Source organism: Schistocerca nitens, chromosome 8 (assembly GCF_023898315.1).
Source record: "Schistocerca nitens isolate TAMUIC-IGC-003100 chromosome 8, iqSchNite1.1, whole genome shotgun sequence".
In the NCBI taxonomy this organism is placed as follows: domain Eukaryota; kingdom Metazoa; phylum Arthropoda; class Insecta; order Orthoptera; family Acrididae; genus Schistocerca; species Schistocerca nitens.
Genome location: NC_064621.1, coordinates 204,744,319 through 204,760,862, shown reverse-complemented (window position 1 = coordinate 204,760,862; position 16,544 = coordinate 204,744,319). Strand labels below are relative to the sequence as shown.

The following is a 16,544-nucleotide window of genomic DNA, read 5'->3' as shown; positions in this document are numbered from 1 at the left end:
TTAATGTAATCTTTTCGTCATGTTTCCTATCTGAGTCATAAGCAGGGGGTTTTAATATATCCTTAGAATCGTTAAACTGGTTCTTGAAATGTTGTAAGTAGGCTTTCTGGCGATAGTTTGTCTATCTTCAAGAGTCTCCCAGTTTGTTTTCTTCAGCGTTTCTGTGACACTGTCCCATGGGTCAAACAAACCTGTGACCATTCGTGCTGCACTTCTCTGTACATGCTGTATACATTCAGTATCCCTCTTTAGTCCTATTTTCTATGGGTACCATCCACACTTTAGCAATGTTGTAAAATGCCTCAAACAAGTAGTTCATAAGCAGTCTCCTTTGTATAATAGTGTTCTACCAATAAACCAAAGTCTACTACCTGCCTTACCCATGAGTGAGCTTGTGTGATTATTCCATTTCCTATTCCTACGAATTGTCACTCACGTGCACAATTTTACATTTCTGAACATTTAAAGCAAATTGCCAATCTTTGCACCACTTTGAAATCTTATCAAGATGTGACTGAATATTTATGCAGCTTCTCACAGACAGTACTTCACATTATATATAACTGCATCATCTGCAGGTTACTATTAATATTGTCTGTAAGGTCGTTAATATACAACATGAACAGCAAGGGTACCAACACACTTCCCTGGGGCACACCCGAAGTTACTTCTACATGGAACGATGACACTCTATTGAAGAAAACGTGCTGTGTCCTTCCTCTCAAAACATTTTTTTTTCGTCGCAAGTTTCTCCTGATACCGACACAATTGTACTTTTGACAATAGGCATAGGTTTGGTACTGAGTCAAATGCTGTTTGGAAATCAAGAAGTACTGCATCTACCTGACTGTGTTGATGTTTGTAAGACACGTGCAGGTTGGATTTTGCATGACTGATGTTTTTGGAATCCATGATGGTTGGCATACCTCATGTAGTTTGAGCTCAGAATAAATTCTAAAATTCTACAACAAATCGATGTCAGGGATATTGGACGGTAGTTTCGTGTATCACTTTGACTATCCTTTGTGCAAACAGGTGTCTCCTGTGCATTCTTTCAACCTGGTTGTTTGTTCGAGGGATTGACAATAGATTACAGCTAGAAGAGGGGGGCTAACAGAGCCGCAAATTCAGTTTAGAATCCGATAGTGATTCCATCGGGCCCTGCAGCTTTGCTCAATTTTAACAATTTCAGGTGTTTCTCAACACGACTGTCACTAACACTTCGTTCATCTTTTCAGTGATATGAGTATTAAATTGGGGCAATTTTACTGTGTTTTCCAATGGAAAGGAACATTAGAAAATGGAGTTCAGCATTTCAGCTTTTGCTTTGCTATCTTCAGTTCCAGTTCCTGTCTCATTTGTGAGTAACTGGAAACTAACTTTAGTGCCACTAACATTCTTTACATACAACCAAAATTTCTTTAGGTTTTGTGAACGTTCATTTGACAATATTCTGCTATGGTTGTCCCTGAGTGCTTCATAGATTGCTCTCTTGACAGCCAAACATGCTTCATTGTTCATCTCTTTATCTATAGACCTATGCTTTGTTTTACATCCGTTATGCAATAATCTCTTTCTTTAGGAGTTTCCTTACGGTGACTGTATATCATGGAGGGTCCCTACCATTATGAACTGTTCTACAGGATACATGTTTGTCCAGCAAATGGTCAACTATTCTTTTAAACCTGAGCCATAGTTCTCTACATGTTCCTGTCCTGTGCTGAAAGGTTAAAGTTCTTCATTGGGATATTTCACTACAGATTTTTTTTATCTAGTTCAATCAACATACAGGTTTGTATCTTTCTAATGACAGTATTATGAGAAGGATAGATAGCTTCTCACCATATAGAGGAAATTTTGTATCGCAGAGTTACAACAGAAAGGTTGCTGAACATACGAGCATTTTAGCCAAAATGCCTTCTTCTAAAATAGACAGTGCCTTTTGGCCAAAAGCTTGTATGTTGAGCAGTCTTGTTGTTGTGCCTCACTGTGACTCAACATCTCCTCTATATGGTGACTGACTATCTGTCCTTTTCATAGTATTGTTATTATTCCATCCTGATTTTCTGTTATACAGGGTGAGGCAGCTAAGTCGTAACACCCCTTGTATCTCCCCAACCGTAATTGATACAAAGATGCCGTTTGGAAAGTGAATTGCAGGGACAGGGGCTACTTGAATACATCACATTTCATGTTTGTGCTATTTTTTATTACAGAGATATGAGGCCATCTTTGGTTTTTTAAATGGAACCCTATGTTAAATTTTAGCGTGGCATGATGGGCTTAGAAAGACGGTTTCAAATATGTGTATCATAATATTTAGGCGAAAAGTTTTTGAGACACAGATGTGTTCTCATATCGTGTTTGTCCTTCGAAGCAGTGTTGTCCAATGTGACCTTTCATGTTGACCACAGAGGAATTAAACAGGGAAGGCATTGTTTTCCTGCTTCTCGATAACGCCGCAAGGTGACGCACGATTATGATAAGAGAACATATCTGTATCTCAAAAACTATTCGCCTAAACATTATGAGATCACGTATTTGAAACCATCTTTTTAACCCCATCATGTTACATTAAAATTTAACATATGGTTCCATCTAAAAAAAACAGAGATGGCCTCGTATCTCTGTAATAAAAAATAGCCCCTGTCCCTGCAGTTCACTGTCCAAATGGCATCTTTGTATCTATTACGGGTGGGGGGATACAAGGGGTGTTATGACTTAGCTGCCTCACCCTGTATATCTTTCTTTTTGTTTTAGTTGTCCTTTGTACTTTGGTAATCATTGTTGCCACAACTGCACCGCAGTTACTGATAGCAGTTTCGATGTGGACATCCTCAAAGAGATTAGGTCTACTTGTTGCCATTAGAGCTAATATATTTCTGTCACAAATGGGGTTCCGAACTATCCGTCTAGATACTGTATTTACTCGAATATAAGCAGCACTTTTTTTCTGGCTTTTGTAATACAAAAAACCGCCTGCGGCTTAGAATCGAGTGCAAAATAAACGGAAGTTCTGAAAAATGTTGGTAGGTGCCGCCACAACTAACTTCTGCCATCGAATATATGTAGCGCTACACAGGCGTGCTTAGCAGGCACAAAGATAAATACTGGCGCCAAAACCTCTGCGTCAGTAAATAAATTAAAAGAAAAGGTAGAAGAATGTAAACATTACGCCATGTGTTCTTTTGTGTTGGCTGCTATCTCATTTAAATCCTGTCTGCTTAATGAACTACGAAACTAGGGTGAGACAACAGCAAATGCAGAAGAATATACGTATCATGTCATGTTTGTATTCGTATTATTCTTATGCTGAATAGTGATACAGTCAGAAATGAAGCACGGCAACTGACTAGATTTTTAAATCTAAGATGAATCTAATTTCTGTGCAGAATGTAATGTACTAAAGAGGCGTGTGCAAAGATTTTCAAACGGAGAAAAATTTTCGCTAAACTCTCGTTCAGAACATCTTCTATCATACGCAGTCTATTATTTGATTCTTGTTGGTCATTATCAAAGAAAACAGCAGTGTAAGTAACAGCAAATAGCAGTCTCTTGCCATCGTTTCGCTTATGAGACAATTCCTCTTTTTTTTAATGTAAGCTGCGTTAGCGCGCACAAATGCAAGCCATGCCGCGATCGGCAACAGGTCGTAAACACTCATTATCAGAATGCGACAAACAATGCATGACACACTACAATAATGCATTTTCAGCTTAGAGTGACTTAAACACCTGTAACAAAGAGAACGGCACTTATCAGATCAAAGCAAAATAAGCAATCGATTCAAACCAGACGAAGCAAGTGAAAAAGAGAGGGTACCCGTATAAATACGGACGGAGCGCCTGACACATAGCAATGGCTACTTGATAAAGCTTAACTCTTAAGCTTACGACTCGAACCAAACTACTGTAGCTGTATCTTCATCCATTCGACCCCAATTGTGTCTCATGTTAAGATGGACCAACTTTGTTTCGATTTGGAAGTGCTGTCTAAAACTTTTCTCTCCCCTTGAATTTCGAGTCTCAAATTTCAGGTGTGGCTTAGATTCGAGTAAATATGGTAATTTTCAGAGAAGGCATTTAGTATTGTTCCACAGGATGACTTCTAACAGCCACTAGTAACAAAACTAATTTTCCCAGTTGATTTCTGTATGTTAAAATATGCACTGGTAATTACAGTATGATTGATGAACTTAGGTACAATTGAACTAATGTTTCCTCAGAAGTTTTCAGTTACATCAGAAGGTAAGTCTGGCGGGTGATAGAAGGATCCAGCTACCATTCTGTACCCATCCTTGATAATGAGTCTTGCCCAAGCAATCTCGCATTCAGCTTCCATTTCTATTTTAGTGGATTTGAGTTTTTTGACTACTGCAACAGATACACCACTTCCATTTCCCATTAGCGTATCCTTTCAACAAACACTTAACTTTTCCCCAAAAATATCACTGCTGTGAATATCAAATTTTAACCAGCTCTCTGTACCTAGTATGTGTGGGCTTCACTGCTTTTCAGGAGCACATCAGAATCACACTTCATTTTTAATGCTTGGGCAGTTAATTTATAGGATTTTAATAGTCTCACCTTTTAGGGGCCATTCTGTTGGATCTTACACAGGGTGTACATGCCCCGGGACAACAGGGAAATCTGGGAAAAACTTGGGAATTTTTTTATCCGGGAGAAAATTGGGAAAAACCCAGGATTTTTTAGAATTCTGGGATTTTTCATTGTTTCTAATGTTGAGTTAAATTTTTGTAATTTTGACTGGTAAGAACTGACGGTCTAACAAAGAATTTTACTGTGTCACGCTACTACATAATAGTACTGCAGCAATAAAATGTAAACAACAGAATAAAACCAAAATAAAACTCCAGTTGCAAAGCAAATTCGCCATTTACAACAACAAAACACTGTGCACACTCAAGTGCCTGCCTAAAGAAAAATGTGTCAAATGCTTTAGGATGAAGACAATAGAATGCTTCGTAACAGAAAACTACTTCCAATGAGTGTGATGTCATAACTGTTTCATTAAGTTTGTTTTGAGCAATTGCCAGTGGGCCCCTGCGCATGCGCAGTTGAGTTACGTATGAGCAGTACCTTTCGCTTCTGGCTGCTTGAAGTGTGGGTACAGGAGCAGGAAGCAGTCATGCTACCCAGAAAAATTTTTCTGGGACACGTAAGTTGCCAGATTCACAATGGATGTCTGTGTCTGGGAGCTATCAAGTGCATTAAAATAAATTCACGCAATTATGGAAGGCTAAAATATGTTTCAGTTTTCTGATTTTATTTTATTTCCACGTTTTCGGCGGTCAAGCATTAATTGCCTTGCACAACAACGAAGCTATTTTTGTCAGTTTGCTAAAGAAATGTGGCTTTTATTAATCTTTTCCGCAGATGCAGTCAATTTATAAGAAACAAAGTGTTTTATTCCACACCTTCACAAGCTGTGACATTGTCACGAATAAAACAGTGACCCGAATATAGAATTAATTTCCTTTACTTTACGTCAATGGTCACAAATTTTTTGTCAACAGATTACCGGTTTTGGTCTGTAATGACCATCTTCAGATCTGTTTTATAAAAACAGTGTCCTAATGTACTGCAGCCATTGTGGCATTGCCAAATGTTAAATGCATTTAACATTTGACGATGCCACTATGGCTGCATTCAACATTTGGCAAGCCACTATGGCTGCAGTACATTAGGACACTGTTTTTATAAAACAGATCTGAAGATGGTCATTATATACCAAAACCGGTAATCTGTTGACAAAAAAATTGTGACTATAAGCGTAAAGTAAAGCAAATTTATTCATTCCACACATTGGCTAGTTTTAACTGTTCACTGAATTTCAAGTGCACATTTTCATCTCCTGGCACGTATGACATTATGCCATAATAAAGAACCAAACAGGAGACATTACAGTACTGATATTCCAAGAAAATTTTCACCCCGGAAAGTGCACTGAAAAGCTTAACACCAGGTTGGGGCCTACTTCATTGTAAATCTGGACATATGAATGTGACCTTTTAGTTGAATTATGCATTTTAGTGTGCTGATCCTGGAGTATCCTCTGATGTCCTATTTCTTTTATGATGTCATGTTAGAACTCTTAATGCTATATTTTTAGAAACATACAGTCTTCCTACATCATCATAGCTGCCCATGCACCATAGCACCTGTTTTCTGACACTCTCTGGCACCTGTTAAAGTGAACCCATGTTGAAGAGGTCGTGGGAAAATATTGCGAATGGTTCTTTGAAAAGCATTATTTTCAAAGGAAATTTCCTTTTACAGAAGATGAATTATGTTATATGTGAGAATGGGCTATGAATTTCTTAAATTGCAGAGTGTTTGAGTCTCATTTAAAACTTAAAACTCTTGAAATGATTTCAAGGCTAGATGACTAGACATTGTCATTGTTTAAAATTTTACTGGCACATTGGTGTGATGTATCTTAAAGTGTAACACGTGCAAAAAAGACCAGTATTATATGTGAAAACGTGGCTTTTCTTGTAGCTTATTATTCTTAAAGATCAATATTATTTGTGAAAGTGTAGCGTTTCTTGTAACTACTCTGTGTACATTAATTTAAACTGTTAACTTTTCCTACTTGTGTGTTCACGCTAATTAACAGTGATGTTGCTGTTGGCTGACTACATCAGGTGTCCTATGCTCTGAGTATCTGCTGTCATTGGTTGGCAAGATGATGCGACATGAGCTATGATTGGCGTACAAAAGCGCATTGCAATCTCTTATTTCAATGCTTCGGAAATTAATGTACTGTGTTTGGTGGAATTCGAATTTAAACTTCAGTAATACAAAAATATGCAGCGTATCATAACGTGAAAATATGCAGCATACATGTTGCTGCACATCAAAGATATTTTCAAAACGTGTTCTTTTTTTTTTTTTTTTTTTTTTTTTTGCCCCCACTCCCCTTCCTTGCGGAGTTCAATTTTCTAAAGTGCCAGGAAGTTCTAAGCTGGTGTATAAAATCTTTACCATTCAAAGGACTGATGTTTTGACTGCTCCGAGGGAAACAACACTGTTGCTTATCATGGAAAAAGTGTATTTTCACCTTGGAAGAAGTATATTTTCACATGGGGAAAAAGTGGGTTCTGGGAAAAAGTGCGTTTTTAACCAGGAGATCTGGCGAAAATCTGGGATTTTTTTTTTCTTGCCTGCGTATACACCCTGTTATACTTCTGGATCTCCTACAGCTGTCATTATCTGGATTGCATAGTGTGTCACTTAATCTAAAAGAACTCCCATGTGCATGCCACACACATTGAACTACCTGAGTAGTAGCCTCTGATATGTGTATTATACTCCTGACCCTTTTAGGAGGACCCAACAGTTCTCAACCCTATGCTGCAAGTCCAGGAAGTCGCAGCCTAGTGTGTCACAGGCCTTGAACTTTCAGTTTCAGTGTTTCTACTCAAGTTGGAACGAGGCGATCACAATCAGTTCTGGAGACAGTGCTGTAAATTGAGTGTTTCATTGAAACTCCTTGCACAAAGCTGCTCTTCTCAACCTCTGCCAGTCACTGGAATGATCCAAATATGACTTTGGAGCCCAGATGACAGGCATAGTTTCTTCCCAATATGCGCCACAATTTACTGGTTGCACCCTATTGCCTCGGTGGCTGCTGGAATAACATCGTCAACACATTGCATCCCGTAAGGGTACCATTAGTTGCTATATGTTTGACCTCCTGACAATTAATAGACCCCTCCCTTTGCATTTGCTTCCTCTTGGCACAGGGCAAAGCAGATTTCCCCAAAACAGGTGAAGTGAGTCCCACTGGCTCACTTTCAGCAAAAGGTAGCACCGCAAACTTGTTGGTCAGGTGGACTGAATAATACTCGTAGTCCTCCCTGGTTCTTGTCCACCCTGTACAGGATATTGCATATTATGATTTTTCTTGGAACCAAAAATGTCCTCTTGGGATTAAACATGGAGTCTGGAAACAAAGAGTTCTGTGAAACCCAGCTTCCTGTGTTTGGTCATGAGATCCAGGTGGCAGTAGGTACTGATGCCCTGATTAATATAATGTTTATTGAATTGTGGAAAGCATCCTGTATAGTTCTTCACCATCGCCTAATGAAGGAAATACAGATGTAAACATTATATATGACCAGCTTTTTAACTGGATTGAATAGTTTCTAAACAGTAGATCATAACATGTCTTTTGTAACAGAGATAAATCTTTAGTTTAGTAGGCTAACTGTGAAAGCATAATGGATGTGTTCTTCCAACTCCAGTTGTAACTACTACAAAAAAAGACACAGTGCATCATGGCATTATTTACTGTTAAAATTCATTGTATGTATGTTCCTAAAGGAATCAACCATTATATTGTTTCTCCTGTACTATCTCACACAAAGATTGCTGAAGGTAAAATTAGAGGGATTAAAGCTCATATGGAGGCTTATCAGCAGTCATTCTTCCTGCAAGTCATTCATAACTGGAGCAGGCAAGTCAGGAAATGGCAATAGTTCATGAAATACCCTCAGTTACACACCATAAGGTGACTTGCAGAGTTTAGATGTAGACACAGGTGTGCTTTAAAATTAGCTAGGAATATTTTTTTTTAATGTGTGTACCGACGTTACTGGAAATTTTATTCACAAGGATAAGTACTGGCCAGTTGTTCTGTCTCTTTATAATTTTATCTACATACACATATGTAGCAATTCACATTTAAGTGTTTGGCAGAGGGATCATAGACTCACTTTCAGACTATTTCCCGACCATTCCACTCTCATATAGCATGTGGGGGAAAATAAATGCCAGAGTCTTTCTGTGCAAGCTCTGATCTCTTATATCGTATTATAATGATCATTTCTTCTTATGTAGGCCGGATAGAGTGGCCGAGCGGTTCTAGGCGCTTCAGTCTGGAACCGTGCGACCGCGACGGTCTCAGGTTCGAATCCTGCCTTGGGCATGGATGTGTGTGATGTCCTTAGGTTAGTTAGGTTTAAGTAGTTCTAAGTTCTAGGGGACTGATGACCTCAGAAGTTAAGTCCCATAGTGCTCAGAGCCATTTTTTTCTTCCTGTGTAGGTGGGAGTCAGCAAAATATTTTGGCATTCTGAGGAGAAAGTTGGTAGTTGAAATGTCGTGAAAAGACTTTGCCGCAACAAAATAAATACCTTTGTTTTAATGATTGTCACCCCAGCTTGCATATCATATCTATGACATACTCTCTCCCCTGTTTTGTGATAATACAAAATGAGCTGACCATCATTGAATACTTTTGATGTCCACCGCCATTCCTATATGGTAAGGATTTATTACTGCGCAGCAGTACCCAAGAAGAGGATGGGCAAGCATGGTGTAACCGGTCTCTTTCATAGATTTCAACTATTTGTTTGTTTGTTGTTGTGCAACTGAAATGAAACGGATTTTTTAGTACTTATGTGCAGGACCTCTCACTTTTTATTGTTTATCAAGAATTTCCTCTTTTCGTACCATGTAGATATCTTGCCGGAATCATTTTGCAATTCATTTTGATCTTCCGACGTCTTTACTAGATGGTAAATGGCATCATCATTTGCAGTCAGTCAAACTAGCCTGCTCAGATTATATCCAAAATCATTGGTATAGTCTGGCTCAAGTGAATTTGCATTTTGATATGATGTAGACGTTCTGTGCGACACCATTGGAGCCCACCCCCCACCCCCCTCCCCACTTTTGTGTGTGGACGAGGGTTGATGGGTCTTAGTGATGGGCTTTAAGTGCATTTTTAATATTAATAATACACTTTTTACACTGAATAGACTTGATGACTTATGGAATACCATGGTACCCCAGTCATTTATCTGATACCGGGCAGCGAGTGCTGGGGATAATACTGTAATCAAAGATGGTGATTCCGCAGAGAAGTTCACACTTTCTTCATCGTTTACCGTCGTGTCAATGGATTTGTATATTCTCTCTTCATTGGGAATTTTCTTTTGAATATTAAAACTGATATCGTTGACAATACTTTTTAGATGCCAAAATTGCTGTTTCAAATATCCAGTCTGGATTGGTATAGTTGTGAACAATGTTTGGATAAATTTGGTTGATGCGTTCGTTTTCAGCAGTGGCTATGTTGCAGAAATTACTGTTCAGTTTAATGAGGGTGGTCGTCTGATCAATAGGATGTGTGGCTTCACCTATTTGTGAAAGTTGTTGAGCAAAATGGGGTTTTATTTTGTTTCTTGGTAGTTCAACTCTCATATTTTTTGTTAGTCTCAGTGTTTGTATGTGTGGTCAGTGATGTGACTTTTTAAAGCAAGTGTTGATCTTGTCTGCTGGTGTTGACTTGGTGATAGTTGGAAGTGTTAGTGGAAAATCTCTTGAGAGTGTGAGTAGAGCTCCTCCCATCACTTCAGAGTTTCCTCGCAAGTTTTGTAATGTTTTGTCCATGGCTTTCAGTGATTTTTTTATGTGTCATTGTGGATTTGTACTAGAAGACAACTTTAGCAGTTCCACCTGTCCAGATGCTCTTCAGATTTTACATACTGGGAATTGTCCTCCTTTCATAAGAGTGGGTGCAGTGTCTGATGATGCCAGTGCAAGTACGATGTGTTGTTTAGCATGTATTTCTGCCATAAATAGATTTATTAGAAATGTTGTCATGATGCTGCATTGTGTGTTCAAGTAAATAACTCCACCAGTGTTGTTGTCAGTCTGGTCCATCATAATATTGTAAATTTCTGTTTGATTGTCATTGAAGAATGGTTTGTTGTGAGCGATGTACTGAAGTAATTGGTTGATGTTATAGCTTTTTCCCTTCGTAATTTCGAAGTTTAGCATACTGATAGAATCTTTTTGTGGTGTGTGCATCCCAAGTTGTAATAAGGTCTGGTTGTTCATTGCTGAATATTTATCTTCTAGATGAATGAGTGTTTCATTAAAGACATAATTGCTGAATTTGATGGTCAAGTCAGGATGAACCTGTCAGTACATCATCGCTCATACTCTCTTTGGAGTCCCATAGCTGTTTTGGATTCGTTGGAATACATGTCATTATAATTATGGTGTATAAGTCTCATTGATTCCGCTGATGCTGTGAGGGAGGCTACTTGTAGTGTTAATTTCGAGTGGTTGAGGTTTTCCAGTAGTCCTAAATGTTGGTGTGTTTCTCCGTACATCTGTCATAAATAACTGTCAACAGTCTTGAGATCTGTGAAAATCTTTGGTCCCCATATTTCGTATAAAAATGTTCGGAGTAGAAAAATTTGGTGTTGTTCAGATGTATGGCATATGCTCAGCTTAGTGCACTAGCTTTCACGATTCCTGGATGATCTACTGGAATTCCTTGTTCTTGTTGTTGAAAGATTTTTCTTGTTGTGTTCCATGTATTATAGCTATGGACGTCGACATATAGTAAAAATTTTCATTGATGGGTGCTTTTTGCATAGTTGATAAAAAGCTGTTAATTTTGTATTCTGAGATGGTTCACTTGCAATTTTTCTGGTGTGTCTTTTGTGCAGTAAACTCACTGTCCACTCTCCAAATGCACTGGTAGACGTTGCACAGTTGGTTCATGTTTGTGTATGGTAGAATCAGAAAACCGCCTCTCCGCTTCATTACTGTTGATGTATCGTCTCATTTGGCATGTGAGGATCTCGTTGTTCCTGTTTTGTTGTTCGCTGTCTTTGGCCATTTGAAATACGCCATGTCACTGCCTGTTTTTTACATACTTACAGACATATTTGATGGATTTCACTGAATTGAAGTATTTTGCATTTATGTGTGTTTGGAACATGTTGGTAAGTAGTGTGGTGTATGGTGCTAACCACTTATTTTTAAATGCGAACATTTTAGGTTAGGCTTTACCGTGACTGTTATTGACATTAAATGAAACAAGAAGTTTACTGTTACCAGTCACTGTTTTATTTATTTCCAAAACACATTTCAAAGGCTTAAACCTCCACCATTGTGTGGATTTACGAGGTGCATTCAAGTTCTAAGGCCTCCGATTTTTTTTCTAATAAACTACTCACCTGAAATCGATGAAACTGGCGTTACTTCTCGACGTAATCGCCCTGCAGACGTACACATTTTTCACAACGCTGACGCCATGATTCCATGGCAGCGGCGAAGGCTTCTTTAGGAGTCTGTTTTGACCACTGGAAAATCGCTGAGGCAATAGCAGCACGGCTGGTGAATGTGCGGCCACGAAGAGTGTCTTTCATTGTTGGAAAAAGCCAAAAGTCACTAGGAGCCAGGTCAGGTGAGTAGGGAGCATGAGGAATCACTTCAAAGTTGTTATCACGAAGAAACTGTAGCGTAACGTTAGCTCGATGTGCGGGTGCGTTGTCTTGGTGAAACAGCACACGCGCAGCCGTTCCCGGACGTTTTTGTTGCAGTGCAGGAAGGAATTTGTTCTTCAAAACATTTTCGTAGCATGCACCTGTTACCGTAGTGCCCTTTGGAACGCGATGGGGAAGGATTACGCCCTCGCTGTCCTAGAACATGGACACCATCATTTTTTCAGCACTGGCGGTTACCCGAAATTTTTTTTGGCGGCGGTGAATCTGTGTGCTTCCATTGAGCTGACTGGCGCTTTGTTTCAGGATTGAAAAATGGCATCCACGTCTCATCCATTGTCACAACCGACGAAAAGAAAGTCCCATTCATGCTGTCATTGTGCGTCAACATTGCTTGGTAACATGCCACACGGGCAGCCATTTGGTCGTCAGTCAGCATTCGTGGCACCCACCTGGATGACACTTTTCGCATTTTCAGTTCGTCATGCAGGACTGTGTGCACAGAGCCCACAGAAATGCCAACTCTGGAGGCGATCTGTTCAACAGTCATTCGGCGATCCCCCAAAACAATTCTCTCCACTTTCTCGATCATGTCGTCAGACCGGCTTGTGCGAGCCCGAGGTTGTTTCGGTTTGTTGTCACACGATGTTCTGCCTTCATTAAACTGTCGCACCCACGAACGCACTTTCGACACATCCATAACTCCATCACCACATGTCTCCTTCAACTGTCGATAAATTTCAATTGGTTTCACACCACGCAAATTCAGAAAACGAATGATTGCACGCTGTTCAAGTAAGGAAAACGTCGCCATTTTAAGTATTTAAAACAGTTCTCATTCTCGCCGCTGGTGGTAAAATTCCATCTGCCGTACGGTGCTGCCATCTCTGGGATGTATTGACAATGAACGCGGCCTCATTTTAAAACAATGCGCATGTTTCTATCTCTCTCCAGTCCGGAGAAAAAAAATCGGCGGCCTTAGAACTTGAATGCACCTCGTACATTAGTTAGTATGACATTTGTGTGTGTGTTGTGTTAAGATTTTTTGGGGGAGCTTGTGGCACTGTCTCCAGTGGTCACAGGTTCGTTTCGCTGTCGAAACACATGACATGTATGCTGTCTTATTTGTAAAAAAATATGGTGTCATATTTGTTTACAAATACGACAGTATACATGTCGTGTTACGACAGCGAAACGAACCTGTGACCACTGGAGACAGTGCGACAAGCTCCTCCAAAAAATCTTAACACAACACAACACACACACAAATGTCATACGAACTAATGTAAATCCACCCGATGATGGAGGTTTAAACCTTTGAAACGCGTCGTGGAAATAAATAAAACAATGACTGGTAACAGTAAACTTGTTGTTTCATTTAACCACTTAGTATTTATTTCCAGTTCATTGTTGCCTCATATTGGTGTTTTTTCTGTGAAGCCACTGTTTCTGGGTGATCGTATTTTGTATTTGGGGCAGCCGTCAACTCCGTTTTGTTTGTCGTCAAAGTATGGTTTTGGGCCATGGAACATTTTTTTCACTGCCATGTTGTACAGTTCCGGGTCTTTTTGTGGATTGGGATAATTTGCTTAGATGATTTTGTCAATATCTGGGGGATGAATTCTGTTGTGAAGATGTATGAGATTGTTTCAGTTGAGGGAGTCCTCATTTTTGCCATTCAGTTGTGTACATCCAGCATCTAATAATTCCAGAGATGCGGTATTTTGTGATGACTTCAATAAATCTAATTTGTTTTTGTCGGAAATCTAGGGCTGTTATGTGCTGTCGATTCATGGGGGCTTGTCCGTATCTTAGTTGTTTTTTTTATTTCTGGCTGCAACGAGCTGAATGTGACTTATGAAGAGATCAGGTTGTCCATATTTTCTTATGTACAAGGTGTACGACTTTGCTTCTGCCATTTTTTCCCCAACATTTGAGGCTTTAATGAAACAAATTGATTACACATGTATCATTCAAAGTATTTTCCATCGCTGGCAACTACTTTCTCCCATCTTTTGGGCGGTGTACGATTCCCGCGTCAAAAAAATTGTTCATCTTTTGAAGCAATCCATGAATCGATCCAATTTGTATTCTTGATGAGATTGGAAGTGTTGGTCAGCCAGGCAATGCACCATTGATCTAAACAGGTGATAGTCAGAGGGAGCAATGTGTGGAGAATACAGCAGGTGGGGTAGGACTTCCCATTTTAAAGTTTCCAAGTACGTTTTGACCTCTTTTGCAACATGGGGTCGAGCATTGTCATGCTGCAAAATCATATCGTGCCTCTCGCTGTATTGCGGCAGTTTGTCTTTTAATGCTCTGCTCAAACGCATTAATTGCATTCAATAATTAGCACCTTGGTTTTAACACCTCATAGTACACAACGCTGAGCTGGTCCTACCAAATGCAGAGCATGATCTTGGAGCCGTGAATATTAATTTTGGCATTTGACGTGGAAGCATGGCCGGGATATCCCCATAATTTTTTGCGTAAAGGGTTATCATAATGAACCCATTTTTTGTCCCCGATCACAATGTGGTGCAGAAATCCCTTCAGTTTTTGCCTCTGAAGCAACTGTTCACGAACACACCAATGCTGTTCAACGTCTCTTGGTTTCAGCTCACATGGGACCCAAGTTCCTTCTTTCTGAATCATGCCCACAGCCTTGAGACGTTTTGAAATGGCTTGCTGTGTCGCTCCCACTAATCATGCCAATTCTTCTTGAGTTTGACGCGAGTCTTCACTCAGCAATGTCTCCAATTCTGCATCTTTGAAAACATTCTCTTTTCCACCACTACGCTGGTCTACGACGGTTAAAATCACCATTCTTGAAGTGTTGAAACCACTCAAGACACGTTCTTTCACTAATAGCGTCCTTACTATATGTACTTGAGACCATTCAATGAGACTTAGCGGTTGTTTTCTGCATATTGAAACAAAATAGTAACACCTCGCGCAAATGACGAGAATTGGGCTTGTAAACTGACAATGATTGCATCTCGAAGGTGGATGTATTCTTCAGAGAGTAGTTTCTTCTTATTAAGTCTTATTTAAAGGATTGTTTCACTTCTATTTTTGCATACATATCTACCAGGAATTGCTGGGATAAACGGCGAGTGTTGAGAATGTGGTTGTATGTTTTATTGTCTCTGATCAGTAAGTGGTAATCGTAGAACTCCTTGGAATTCACTTTTTTTTGTTTCTACACCTGTTTCACGTTGGATTTGTTTCGCATTAAAATGATATCTGTCCTCTCTCTGCAGAAATATTAATGGATATTGGAGGGTATCATACGAATGGTGTCTCTCTACAGTGTGTTATGGTGCTTCTCTTCTTCATTGTACAATTATGTCACAGCTTGTGTTTTCATTGTCCACAGCTACAATGGTGACTTTGTCTATCTGAGCTGCATTAAGTTGATGTTCACGTTCTCCATGTGGTCTTTTGTCAGTTCGAATTATAACTTTATAGTCATCAGGAATCATTTGATCTAGTGCTGTTTAGAATATGTGAAGCAGTTGATTGTATTTGTGTAAGATGTTGGACTACTTCTTGTCTCAATCCGCTGGTACTTGTGCATTGTTGATCAATTTCTGATTCTTTATTTCTGATGAAATGTACTTGCAGAAATTTATGGTCTTCGCTGGGTGGTGGTGGTGGTGGTAATGATCCCATGTTGTGATAGATTTGTCCTTGGTTGGGGGGTGGGGGTGGGGGGTGGGGGGGACATAGTCAATTTCATCTTCGTTAGTATTGATCGAACTGACGTCGAAAGAAGTCATTTGGAAATAGGCGTTGTACACTCTTATATTTTGAAGAAAGTGTTTTGATTCTGGAGTTCCCTGTCATGTAATGTAAAAATTCCTGCAGAGATGCTTCCAGTGATGGTAACTGAATTTTTCCATTCATGAAACAGAATTTTTTTGCATTGCAAAATTGGCAGATGTTACACATTTTTGTGATTATGACATGTTTGTCTTTGTTATATTCTTTCGTCAGTTTGTAGTGGAATGCTTCATTTGTGAGGTTGTACTGTTTACTTGCCCTTGTCTGTACTTCTCAGAGGATGATATTTTCATGGCTGGGTTAAGTTCACAGTCTTTTATTATTAGATTGTGTCATAATTCTTGATTGTTCCGTCCATCATTTCTTTGTTCTTTGGTTTCTCTGCTTGTCATGGTGTTCATTGTCGTTCGTTGGGAACTTAAACATGCTTTGAGCTCTGTGACTGTTTCATTTTTCCGCTGTTCTTATTTTCAACATTTTGCTTCAAA

At 39.4% G+C, this 16,544-nt stretch overlaps 1 protein-coding gene across 11 annotated transcripts in view; it reads left to right on the top strand.

Moving 5' to 3' along the window:
- LOC126199364 (protein polybromo-1) overlaps positions 1-16,544 on the top strand; it is a 355,023-nt gene that overhangs the window by 55,399 nt on the left and 283,080 nt on the right. The window lies entirely within an intron of this gene.